This window comes from Squalius cephalus (assembly GCF_949319135.1).
Source record: "Squalius cephalus genome assembly, chromosome: 1".
NCBI lineage: Eukaryota > Metazoa > Chordata > Actinopteri > Cypriniformes > Leuciscidae > Squalius > Squalius cephalus.
Genome location: NC_137122.1, coordinates 44645479 through 44656043, shown reverse-complemented (window position 1 = coordinate 44656043; position 10565 = coordinate 44645479).

The window sequence follows — 10565 nt, the reverse complement described above, 5'->3', positions numbered from 1 at the left end:
AATTAAGGATAATTTTTTGCTTCAGTATTCTCGAGAAAAGGAGTTTTCCCGTTGCGTAAGCTAAACTTACGCAACACTCGTTCCCTCTCTAGAGAGAACCGAAGTTACGTTAGTAACTGAGTGTAGTTTTTCTGAACCTGCCTTCTCAGAAATCTGGTTGCAGCCATTGATTGCTTTATTTATCTATCTGTCTGTCTGTTTCATTTCTCCATCTGTCTCTCTTCTTTCACTGTCTCTCTTCAAATCATGTTCAGTTAAGAAGCAGAAAACGAGGTGAAAGAAAAGAAGCGCTGGAGCTGAAGGATGAGCTGAGAGCAGCTGTTTGCTCCTCTCCGGGCTGTTTCAGAGGTGTATCGACTGTTGTCTACACAACTCTTTCTGTTGCACAACATCACTGCTCATTCATTTATCTTCTGATAAATGAATCACCTCCTTTTGTTGATGTATTTTCTGACCTCTTCCTGTCTCAATATATCCCTTGAATCCTGAATATGCTTGTCTCTTCTGTAGTTTGGAAATGTCTGGAGTTGTTTTGCAATAATGGCTCTGTGTTCAATTCAGAGATTTTGAATGAGGTCAGGGTTTATTAAGAAATCTCATAAAAATAAATTTAATACAATAGTTTAGTTTAGTAATAGTTTTCAATACTGAATTGGCTTCGTATGTTATACTTTTTTTAATAATAGACAAATTTGCTGCCTATGTAGTGTTTAAAATGTAAGTTATGAAAGCAATAAGGTAAGTCACAGCTGAAGGGCGTTGTTAGGTGTGACGCAAAGCGGAGTACCTGCAACCCCTTCAGCCGTGACTTATTTACGATACAGCACTACCCTCGAGTACCTTATTGCTTTTATAAAATGGTTACCACTCAATACAAATATTAAAGCCGAAAAATATGCATCTATGTAATTTTCATGAAGTAAAATCACTAAATGCATTCCTTCCGCTGGAAAAAATAGTCCCTGACCGTAAACAGCAACAGAAGTTACATACATTATTTTGCCAATATACGGCGGCAAAGACTGTCTTAATGAGTGAGTCAGTCAGCAGTGAAGACTTTTACATTGAAAGGACTCAAATGTGTGATCACGGAGAAGGAAGACAACAGACAAATGACTAGGGCACGGGAAAACCTCTTAACTGTTAAAAGGACAAGATGTCAGCAGACATTCAAACAGATTTTTTTATTATGAATATAGGACTGACCTGAAGGAAAATGCTATGTCTACTGTAAATGCAGGTACACTCGCTTACTCGATCACTCACAATACTCTACTCTAGCTTTAATGAACAATATCAATGAGATCAAACATGTGTTTAAGTTGCTAAGAGTGGTTGCTAGGGGTGTTGTGTAGTGATACATAGAACCGTTGTGTGAAGCGGTCATAGCTGTGTTTTTATCAGAGAATGTCTAATATGAAGAGAATTGGCACTCTCTGGTTACTTCCGGTTTCTGGACTGGCTGCAGTAACACGTCTCTGTCCATGCGGGGGCGCTCGCAGCTATACCCATCAAAATCTATGACGCTATACCCATCAAAATCCACTTTTCTCATGATATAATTTTTTTTCTAGTAATTTGAATGTTGTATTTGAAAGGAGATGCAAAAAAATTACACATTGGTGGGTGTTAGATTTTAGAGTCACTTATTTGCTTTAAAAAGTCTTTTAAAGGGTACATAACATGCACAGTTTCACCTAATCTCATGTTAATCTTGAGTACCTATAGAGTAGTAGTGCATCCTTAATATCTCAAAAAAGTGTTTAGTTTTATTATATTTAGAAAAGAAAAATACAGCTTTCCGATTCTCTCCGGAAAAAGCCGAGGTCCTGGAGGCGGAGCTATAGAGTCAAGTGGTAGTGATTGATTTCCAGCAAAAGACAGAAATCTGATCCAGTTGTACTTACATGAATGGGGTCTTTTATCACTGGGACCGCTCCACGTTTTAATAGCAAACGATTTGCAAATCCAGCGTCGACCTGAGCCTTGTTAATAAAACATTCGTCACTGAAACGACCAGAACACACAACCGCACTTCCTACACTCCGTTGCTGCCCCGGAAAAACAAACGGCATCCACTGTTCCTGTAACACTGGGTTCTTTGGAAAACTGAACACGGTAAGCTTTCCCTCACATCCAAATACACACTTTTTTGGAGACATTCTTGAACAAATCCTATGCAGCGCTGCCGATGATTTCCTGTTGATGTGCGCGGTCTCGCTCTCCACTAGTCGACGTGCTCGCGGGCGAGCTTTTCCGGGAGAAATGCTCATATAAGGAGTTGCACTCTGGTCTACGTCATTAGATCCACGATCTAAAAAAAAACAGCCGAAACTTGTACCAACCCGGAAGTAAGATTTTCAGCATAGAAATTCTCCGTTATTCGTCCAAAATATTTTTTTAAAACTTTGCCCATGTTTAGCATGAGAATCTATCTCTTTAACACTGTAAACAACTCTGAATACATGAAACACCATTGTACCCCCCCTTTAAAGTGTCAATGACGTCATACACATCGTACGACCAGAGATACTGCTTTACGGCAATCCTTCAGTCACTTTGGTGCTCTCGCGCTCTGCACTTTCTTTTCTCTCGAGGCATCGACAACACAGTTGACACAGGTAAATACGCGTGCTAGAAGAGTTTTTGTTCTGTTTGTTTGTTGATCAAGCGGTATCTCTGGTCGTAATCAGTCCTTCACTGACCAATCAGCATTCATTAGCAGAATGCTAGCGTGTTATGGGCAACAACAACTCAACCTGTAAGAAATCGAAAGGACATAAGTACTCGTTCATTCAACTTTCGACCTATAACCCATGTTGAACTTGCAAAACCTACAATCAAATCTGAGATTTCTCAACGGCAATCGGGTGAAAGAGACAAATTTAGCCGTCTAGCCCCATAGACTCCCATTCATTTTGCACTCGCCTGTGAGTGCCCCCAGTGGAACTCTGGTGGAACTACAACCAAAATTCGGTACAATAGGACTTAATAGGGAGTGCCAAGGCTCTCCGTAGACGGGCTCTGGTTTTATCGTGAATCAAAAAATCAGAATCAAGGATTGGAACTAACCGTTTTATAATCTTTACCTATTCATATTTTGACTATATAAAATGATTATTTAGACATTATAAATAGGCATGATCATAATGTAAATACATTTTTGTAATCTTTTTTATTTTATGGAGATGAAATGAGAGAGTTTTTCCATAGAAGCAAAATCAGATTCTTCATTTCTAAATATTTTATTTGAACTTTGGTAATGCTATTTTGTTTATTTCTGATTATATTGACGCGAAAGACTGGCCTGCTGTTATTTGTTGTTCTTTTGTGTCTTCTACAGTATCTGAGTGATTGAGGGGAGGGGCTGGAGGACAGACACGGCAAGATGACTTATGTATGCAAAGGCTGCTTTTCATTTGCAAAGGGATTTACAGAGACAGATTCTAGGAAGTAATATTCCGGTGAAGTGGCCGCTCTGTTTTTCGTCCTGAGTTAACTGGCCTATACATCTCCATCCCTCTATTCCTCTATCTATCTCTACATCGCTCCATTTTTTATTTCCCCCTTGTTTCAAACTCAATTTTCCCCTCCAAAACTCACCCGTCAGCATATGCGCTCTGACTTTCTCGAATGTACCGCACCCTCTCCAATTACACACACGAACACACACACACGCACAGTACCACCCTCTCCATCTCAATTTTATTTACTCTTTGCTTGTTCGCATTGCTTCCCAGCTGTGTGCATGCATGTCTCTTTCTGTCTACTGTGTCTTGTCCCTGTTTCCATCTCTGTTGTCTTCCACCTCCTGCTCTTCCTATCCATATATAACTGGATGTCATTAGCATTCGTAGGTATTTGTATGTAAAGTAGTTCTAGCACACGTTCATTTTTGTACGTTTGGATAGACACTGAAACAGATTGGCAGCATCTAAAATGCAAACCATTTCACGCATGAACAGATTTAAAGACATTAATGTTTACAAAATATTGAACCCATGAAATTATTAGATTCATTGATTTAATGGTATTTATAATTAGTTAAACTTCAAACATTTTACTATTTGATATCCAAAGTTTTATGATAAGTAAGTTACATAACCTAACTTTTTAATTTAATTTAATTAAATTCAGCCATAAAAAGGCTGAATTTAAACAAAATTCAGCCATTGGGTTTTCATGTTTTATGGGGACTTTCCATAGACATGATTTTATCTCTACCCCTTACCCCTAAACCTACTCATTACAGAACACTTTCTGCATTTTTACATTTTCAAAAACAGAGTAATTTTGAAGTCTGTTTTACACACACACACACACACACACACACACACACACACACACACACACACACACACACACACACACACACACACTTATCTTAAGTGGAATATGCTTTTTTTATTTTAAGTTGACTCTCAAAAGTGTGTGAATTAAAGTGTGTGGACATGACCTGTCTATATTTGACTTTGTGCTGTATTGTACAATTAAAAGAGTATATGCTGCTAGCACAGCACAGAAACAACTTGTTACTGCACTAGCATTATAGCAAAGTTATTGCTCAATGAACAAAGCAAAACATGCTTCAGTGTATTAATAGATTAATACATGCAGCTATTCACAACATAAGCCCTACTCTTCTGCACAGTGATAACGATCAAAACTTCAACATAATAGAAACTCTTTCAAATGTCAAACATAATTGACATTAAAGGAGCTGTATGTAAGAAATGTATTTCAATTAATCATAAAATGGCCCTGATATGTCACTAGACATTAAGAAATCATGTTCATTTCAAATACTTATATCAATGACAACAGTAGTCCGGCCAGGATATTGTCATTTAAAAGTGATAGTTGCAGCCCTCAACTGATGTTGATGTTGTCATCTTGTGTTTTGGCCTGATGCCCCACCCTCCACCTATCTACCAATCATGAAGTCAGTTGTGTTTCAGCATCCGGGTTGCCAGCTCTGCTCTAGTTACCACAGCTGCAGCTACAAACGTTCCTGCTGGATCCTGCAGCCTATCTGGCAACCTCGAGTCAGGGGGGAGGGGGAGGGGATACACAGCTCTACAGTAATTTGAAAGTGATTGCAGTACCAGTTTTGGCCACAATCTTACATACAGTTCCTTTAAACATTAACAGATGTTTCCCTTTACTCAAAAACACATAAAATTGCACTGAATTTCAATATTTACTCTCCATTGTGCAAAGCATTCTAGTAACTAACAATGGTGTCTCTAAATAAAACTGCATAATTGTCTTAATTCTCTTAAAATAAATAGGTAGCCTTTTTCCCTTCATTTTATCAGCTTAATCGGTTCCTCAATTGAAGCCTCAAAACTGTGTATGTTTCCTTAAGGGGGTGGTTGAATATGATTTCACTTTTCTAACTTTAGTTAGTGTGTAATGTTTCTGTTTGAGCATAAACAACATCTGCAAAGTTACAACGCTTAAAGCAAAGGAAGATGTTTGCTTTTAAAGATATTGTTTTTTGAGGACTACAACAAACGGCTGGTAGGGACTACACGACATTCCTCCCGAGTTAGTGACATTACCAACCCTAAAATTTACATAAAACCCACCCCCCGGGAACTCGGTTTATAGATTATCATTACAGAATATGCTAATCAATGACTAGAAGATAGTTAACCACATCAGCTGCATAAATTCTGAGAGTCAGCTGATGCGAGCTTGACTAACGTGACCTGCCAGAACTAACGCTACGCTTGATGTTGTCCCGTCTTCTTGAGTCTCTCTAACATTGTCTGACTCCGGTTTGAACATAAAAGGCTAAAAGTTGTTGACATTTTCAGTGCATGTCTGTGTGAGGTAAAAGGACACAAGCTGTTGAAGGTCCGCCCTCTGTGACGGAAGCAGCAGCTCATTTGCATTTAAAGGGACAGATATAAAAACTGTGCGTTTTTGCTAACCCTCAAAAAGTGACGATTTTAACATGCTATATAAAAATATCTGTGGGTTATTTTGAGCTAAAACTTCACATACACACCCTGGGGACATCAAAGACTTATTTTACATCTTGTGAAAAGGGCATTATACCACCCCTTTAAAAAAATTAGGAAAATGTATGTCTTGGTTTTGTTAGTGAAATGTTCTCAATATTTTCTATACAACACTGAACCCCAATTTTCTCAATAAAATACACACAATATGTTTAATTACCACCTTAATTTTTTTAATGAAAATTACAAGACCCATGATTCATTTTTCTATATATGTATATACATCTGTGTGCTTGTGTGTACCTGGTAAACCCTACGTTATGGGGGCAAAAGGCCCCCACAATATGTATAAATGTACATACATACATACAAATACTTATGAGATCACGTTGCTAAAATACATAAGTTGTGGTTAGTTTAAAATAAAAAAATCACCTTTTTTACTCTTAACATATGAGCTAATTAAACACTAATAATTTGTACAGTGACAATGAAGGAAGAACTTAAATTTGTATATAGACAATCAATATATTAACAACGAGACTACAATATATAAACTGAATGAACTATAAACCAATAGTTTGCAAATGAATGTGTGTGTGTGTGTATATATATATATATATATATATATATATATAACTTTTCATTTTAAAAGGACTTTCTCAAAAAAGGTTTGTGTACACTTTACATACAAACACCTACAAATCACACCATCCCTCCTTCTCTTCACTCTTTCATTCTTCTATATTGCCTCCTTTTTTCTTTCCTCTTTTCCTTGCTCCTGCGCTCCCACAAGCAGATGGTGTGAGGTTGGAGGTGGACAGGTAACAGACGACCCCATGTCCCTACTGATCACACATGCCCTGCCCAGGCCCGTTCTGTCCTCCCTCCTGCTTTACTGTCTCCAGCCTTTCGACCTCACTCTCTCTATCCCGCTCCCTCTCTCTCTCCCGATGGTGCGCTCTGTCTGGCCAGCAGCAGATGGTGGAATGGATCAGGAGGAGACGTCCTCTAACCCGGGATTGAGTCCAGAGATCATAGACCGTCCCATCACGGCCCAGTGGTGCTGGACCACAACACTCTGTGTGTGTGTGTGTGTTTCTATTTTAATCACTGCTGCTATGAGGCTGATGTAATTTGTTTGGCAACATCTAATATTTTGTGAGTAGCGAGTTACATGAAAATGAGTTGAAGTATGTAATGTTTTGGATGTTGAAACGTTCGAATCCTAGCTGAGTATGCAAAGACAATTATAAGTAAACCTTTTGTATTTGATTTCCCTAGAAAGTTTAATTTGTTAATTTGCTTGCCTGACTGGTGGCATTTTTGGGGATTCATTCAGGAAACCTGTTTGAAAACAGTTTTTAATTTTTTTGCAATTCCATATAATGATGTTATTGGTGCAAAAATGATACCAAGACTTTTATAGGTGAGGAAAACTCTTATGTTTGCCTTTTGTGATTGGATAAAATTAACCAGATGGATAAAATTGTAATGAACTCAGGCTTGGCGTTTGTTGAGAATCCATATGCAGAAGTTTTATTGAAGCAGAAAATCCAAATCGACAGGCACAGCAATGGTCAAAGATACAGGCTGGGTTCAGTGAACAAAAATAGACAGTCCAAGTAAACAACCAAGGCAAAAACAGTAATCCAAAGACTTGATATCCAAAAGGCAGGCAAATGGTCATAACAAGAGGCAAAAACAATGGCAATGGATAAAACGCTCAGTAAGGCAGGTGAAACTGGGAATACTTCGCAAAGTGTTAGTGGAAAGCATGGCTCTTTATATCAACCAAACAGGAAGTGACTGTAGAAGAAATGGAGTGATGTCAGTATTCAGGTGAGGGCTCCCTCTGTTGGTTGGAGGGAGCAGATTTTACAGAATCCCCCCTTCTATGAACACCTCCAGGTGTTCTTCGACTGGGGCGTCCCCTTGGTCTGGGTGCTGGGTGGTCAGGATGAGTTCGATGGAAATCGTGGATAAGAGAGGGATCCAGAATGTCCTTGGCAGCTACCCAGGATCTCTCCTCTGGTCCGTAGCCCTCCCAGTCCACCAAATATTGCATCTGGCTTCCTCTTCTCCTTGACTCAATGATTTCCTTTACCAAGTATGCTGGTTCTCCATTAATCTCCAAGGGTGGTGGAGGTTCAGGTTTCATGGTTTCGGGACCACATGCAGGGTGGACCGGTTTTAGCAATGATACATGAAATGAAGGAGAGATTCGGTAATTAGCAGGAAGCTCAAGTCTATAGGTCACAGGATTTATCTGTCTGGTTATACGAAATGGACCTACGTACATGGGATTGAGCTTCCTACTGGGTAGCCGTAGACGCAAGTCTCGTGTGGAAAGCCAGACCCTCTGGCTTGGCTGATAGTTAGGGTGGGGATGCCTCCGTCGATCCACTTGGATTCTCTGAGAATGAATGTTACGTTGAAGCCTCACATGAGTGCTGTCCCACACCCGTTCACTCCTTCTGATCCAGTCATCCACCGCCGGTACTGTAGATCAGTGTTCTTCAACCCTGCTACTGAAGGACCCCCAACACTGCACGTTTTCTTTGTCTCCCTAATCAAACACACCTGATTCAATTCATCAGCTCATTATCACATGGGTTAATGAGCTGATGAGTTGAATCAGGTGTGTTTGATTAGGGTCCTTCAGGAACAGGGTTGAAGAACACTGCTGTAGATGGTTCACCAGACCAAGGGAACATAGGAGGTTAATAACCCAGTACGCATTGAAAGGGGGTGAGTCCAGTAGATGAATGGGTTAGTGAATTTTGGGCATATTCAGCCCATGGAAGAAATTCACTCCATCTCTGTTGTTCTCGACTACAGTATGACCTAAGGTAACGTACGATCTCCTGGTTCAATCTCTCCACTTGTTCATTCGCCTGTGGGTGGTAGCCTGAGGTTAAACTAACATTAATGTCCAACAGTTTACAAAATTTCTGCCATACCCTCGACGTGAATTGTGGACCCCGGTCCGTGACAATGTCCTCTGGTAATCCATATATCCGGAACACATGATGGAACAAGGCAGTGGCTGTTTCCATGGCAGTGGGAAGACCATTCAGTGGGACAAGACGACAAGCTTTAGAAAAACGGTCAATGATTACCAGAATAGTGGTGAAATTGTTAGAATTGGGTAGATCTGTGACAAAGTCTACTGATAGATGGGACAAGGGCCTCTGAGGAGTGGATAGGGGCTCCAGTAGTCCAGCAGGTAGTTCCTTTGGGGTCTTAGACTGAGCACATACAGGACAAGACTTGACATATGAAGTAACATCTTTAATTAAGTCTGACCACCAGAATGAGTTGCACATTAAGGCTATAGTTCGTTGAATACCTGGATGTCCAGCGCTGAGGGAAGAATGTACCCATTGGATCACACGTTGTCGAAGGATGCGTGGGACATACTGCTTGGTTGGTGGGCAAGAAGGTGGGGAAGGATCTGTTTGCTGTGCCCGTTGGATCTCATCCATGATGTCCCAGTGAATGGGGGCTACAACTACTGATGAAGGGAGAATGGAATCTTGGTTATTTTGAAAAGACATAGGTTCATACCTTCTAGACGTCTGCTTTACTGTTCTTGCTTCCAGGGTGGTATGTAACTGTGAATCGGAATCTGGAAAAGAACAGAGACCAACGGGTTTGTCGTGGATTGAGTCTCTTAGGACTCTTGATGTATTCCAAGTTCTTATGGTCTGTGATAACTTGAAATGGATGTTCTGCTCCCTCTAACCAGTGTCTCCATTCCTCCATTGCAGCTTAGAGTAGTTCCTTGTTACCCACATCGTAATTTCTTTCAGCAGCAGTGAGTTTTCTAGAATAGAATGCACATGGGAACATTCGTCCTGGCATGCCATGCCTTTGAGAGAGAACAGCCCCAATCCCATTATCGGAAGCATCTACTTCAATGATGTAAACTTGGATCAGGATGCTTGAGGATGGATGCAGTTGGAGCCGAGTTAGGACTGTCTTGACATGTTGAATATGCTCCTCCCTTGTTTGCTAATAGATTAGGATGTCACTGTAAGCAATGACAAAATTATTTAGAAGGTCTCTGAAGATTTCATTAATAAAGGACTGGAAGACAGAGGGTGCAATGACTAGACCAAATGGCATAACTTGATATTCATAGTGCCCCCTAGTGGTGACGAAGGCAGTCTTCCATTCATCACCTTCTCTGATTCGAATAAGGTTGTAGGCACTTCGAAGATCTAGTTTGGCGAAGAAACGTGCCTCTCGGAGTTGTTCCTGTGCTGAAGGAAGAAGAGGAAGTGGATAGCTGTTCTTTACTGTGATTGCATTGAGACCTCGATAATCTATGCATGGTCTAAGTCCGCCATCTTTTTTCTCTACAAAGAAGAACCCTGCAGCTCCTGGAGAGGTAGAGGGATGTATAAAACCTGAACAAAAATAGACAGTCCAAGTAAGCAACCAAGGCAAAAACAGTAATCCAAAGACGTGATATCCAAAAGGCAGGCAAATGGTCATAACAAGAGGCAAAAACAATGGCAATGGATAGAACGCTCAGTAAGGCAGGTAAAACTGGCAATACTTCACAAAGTGTTAGTGGAAAGCATGGCT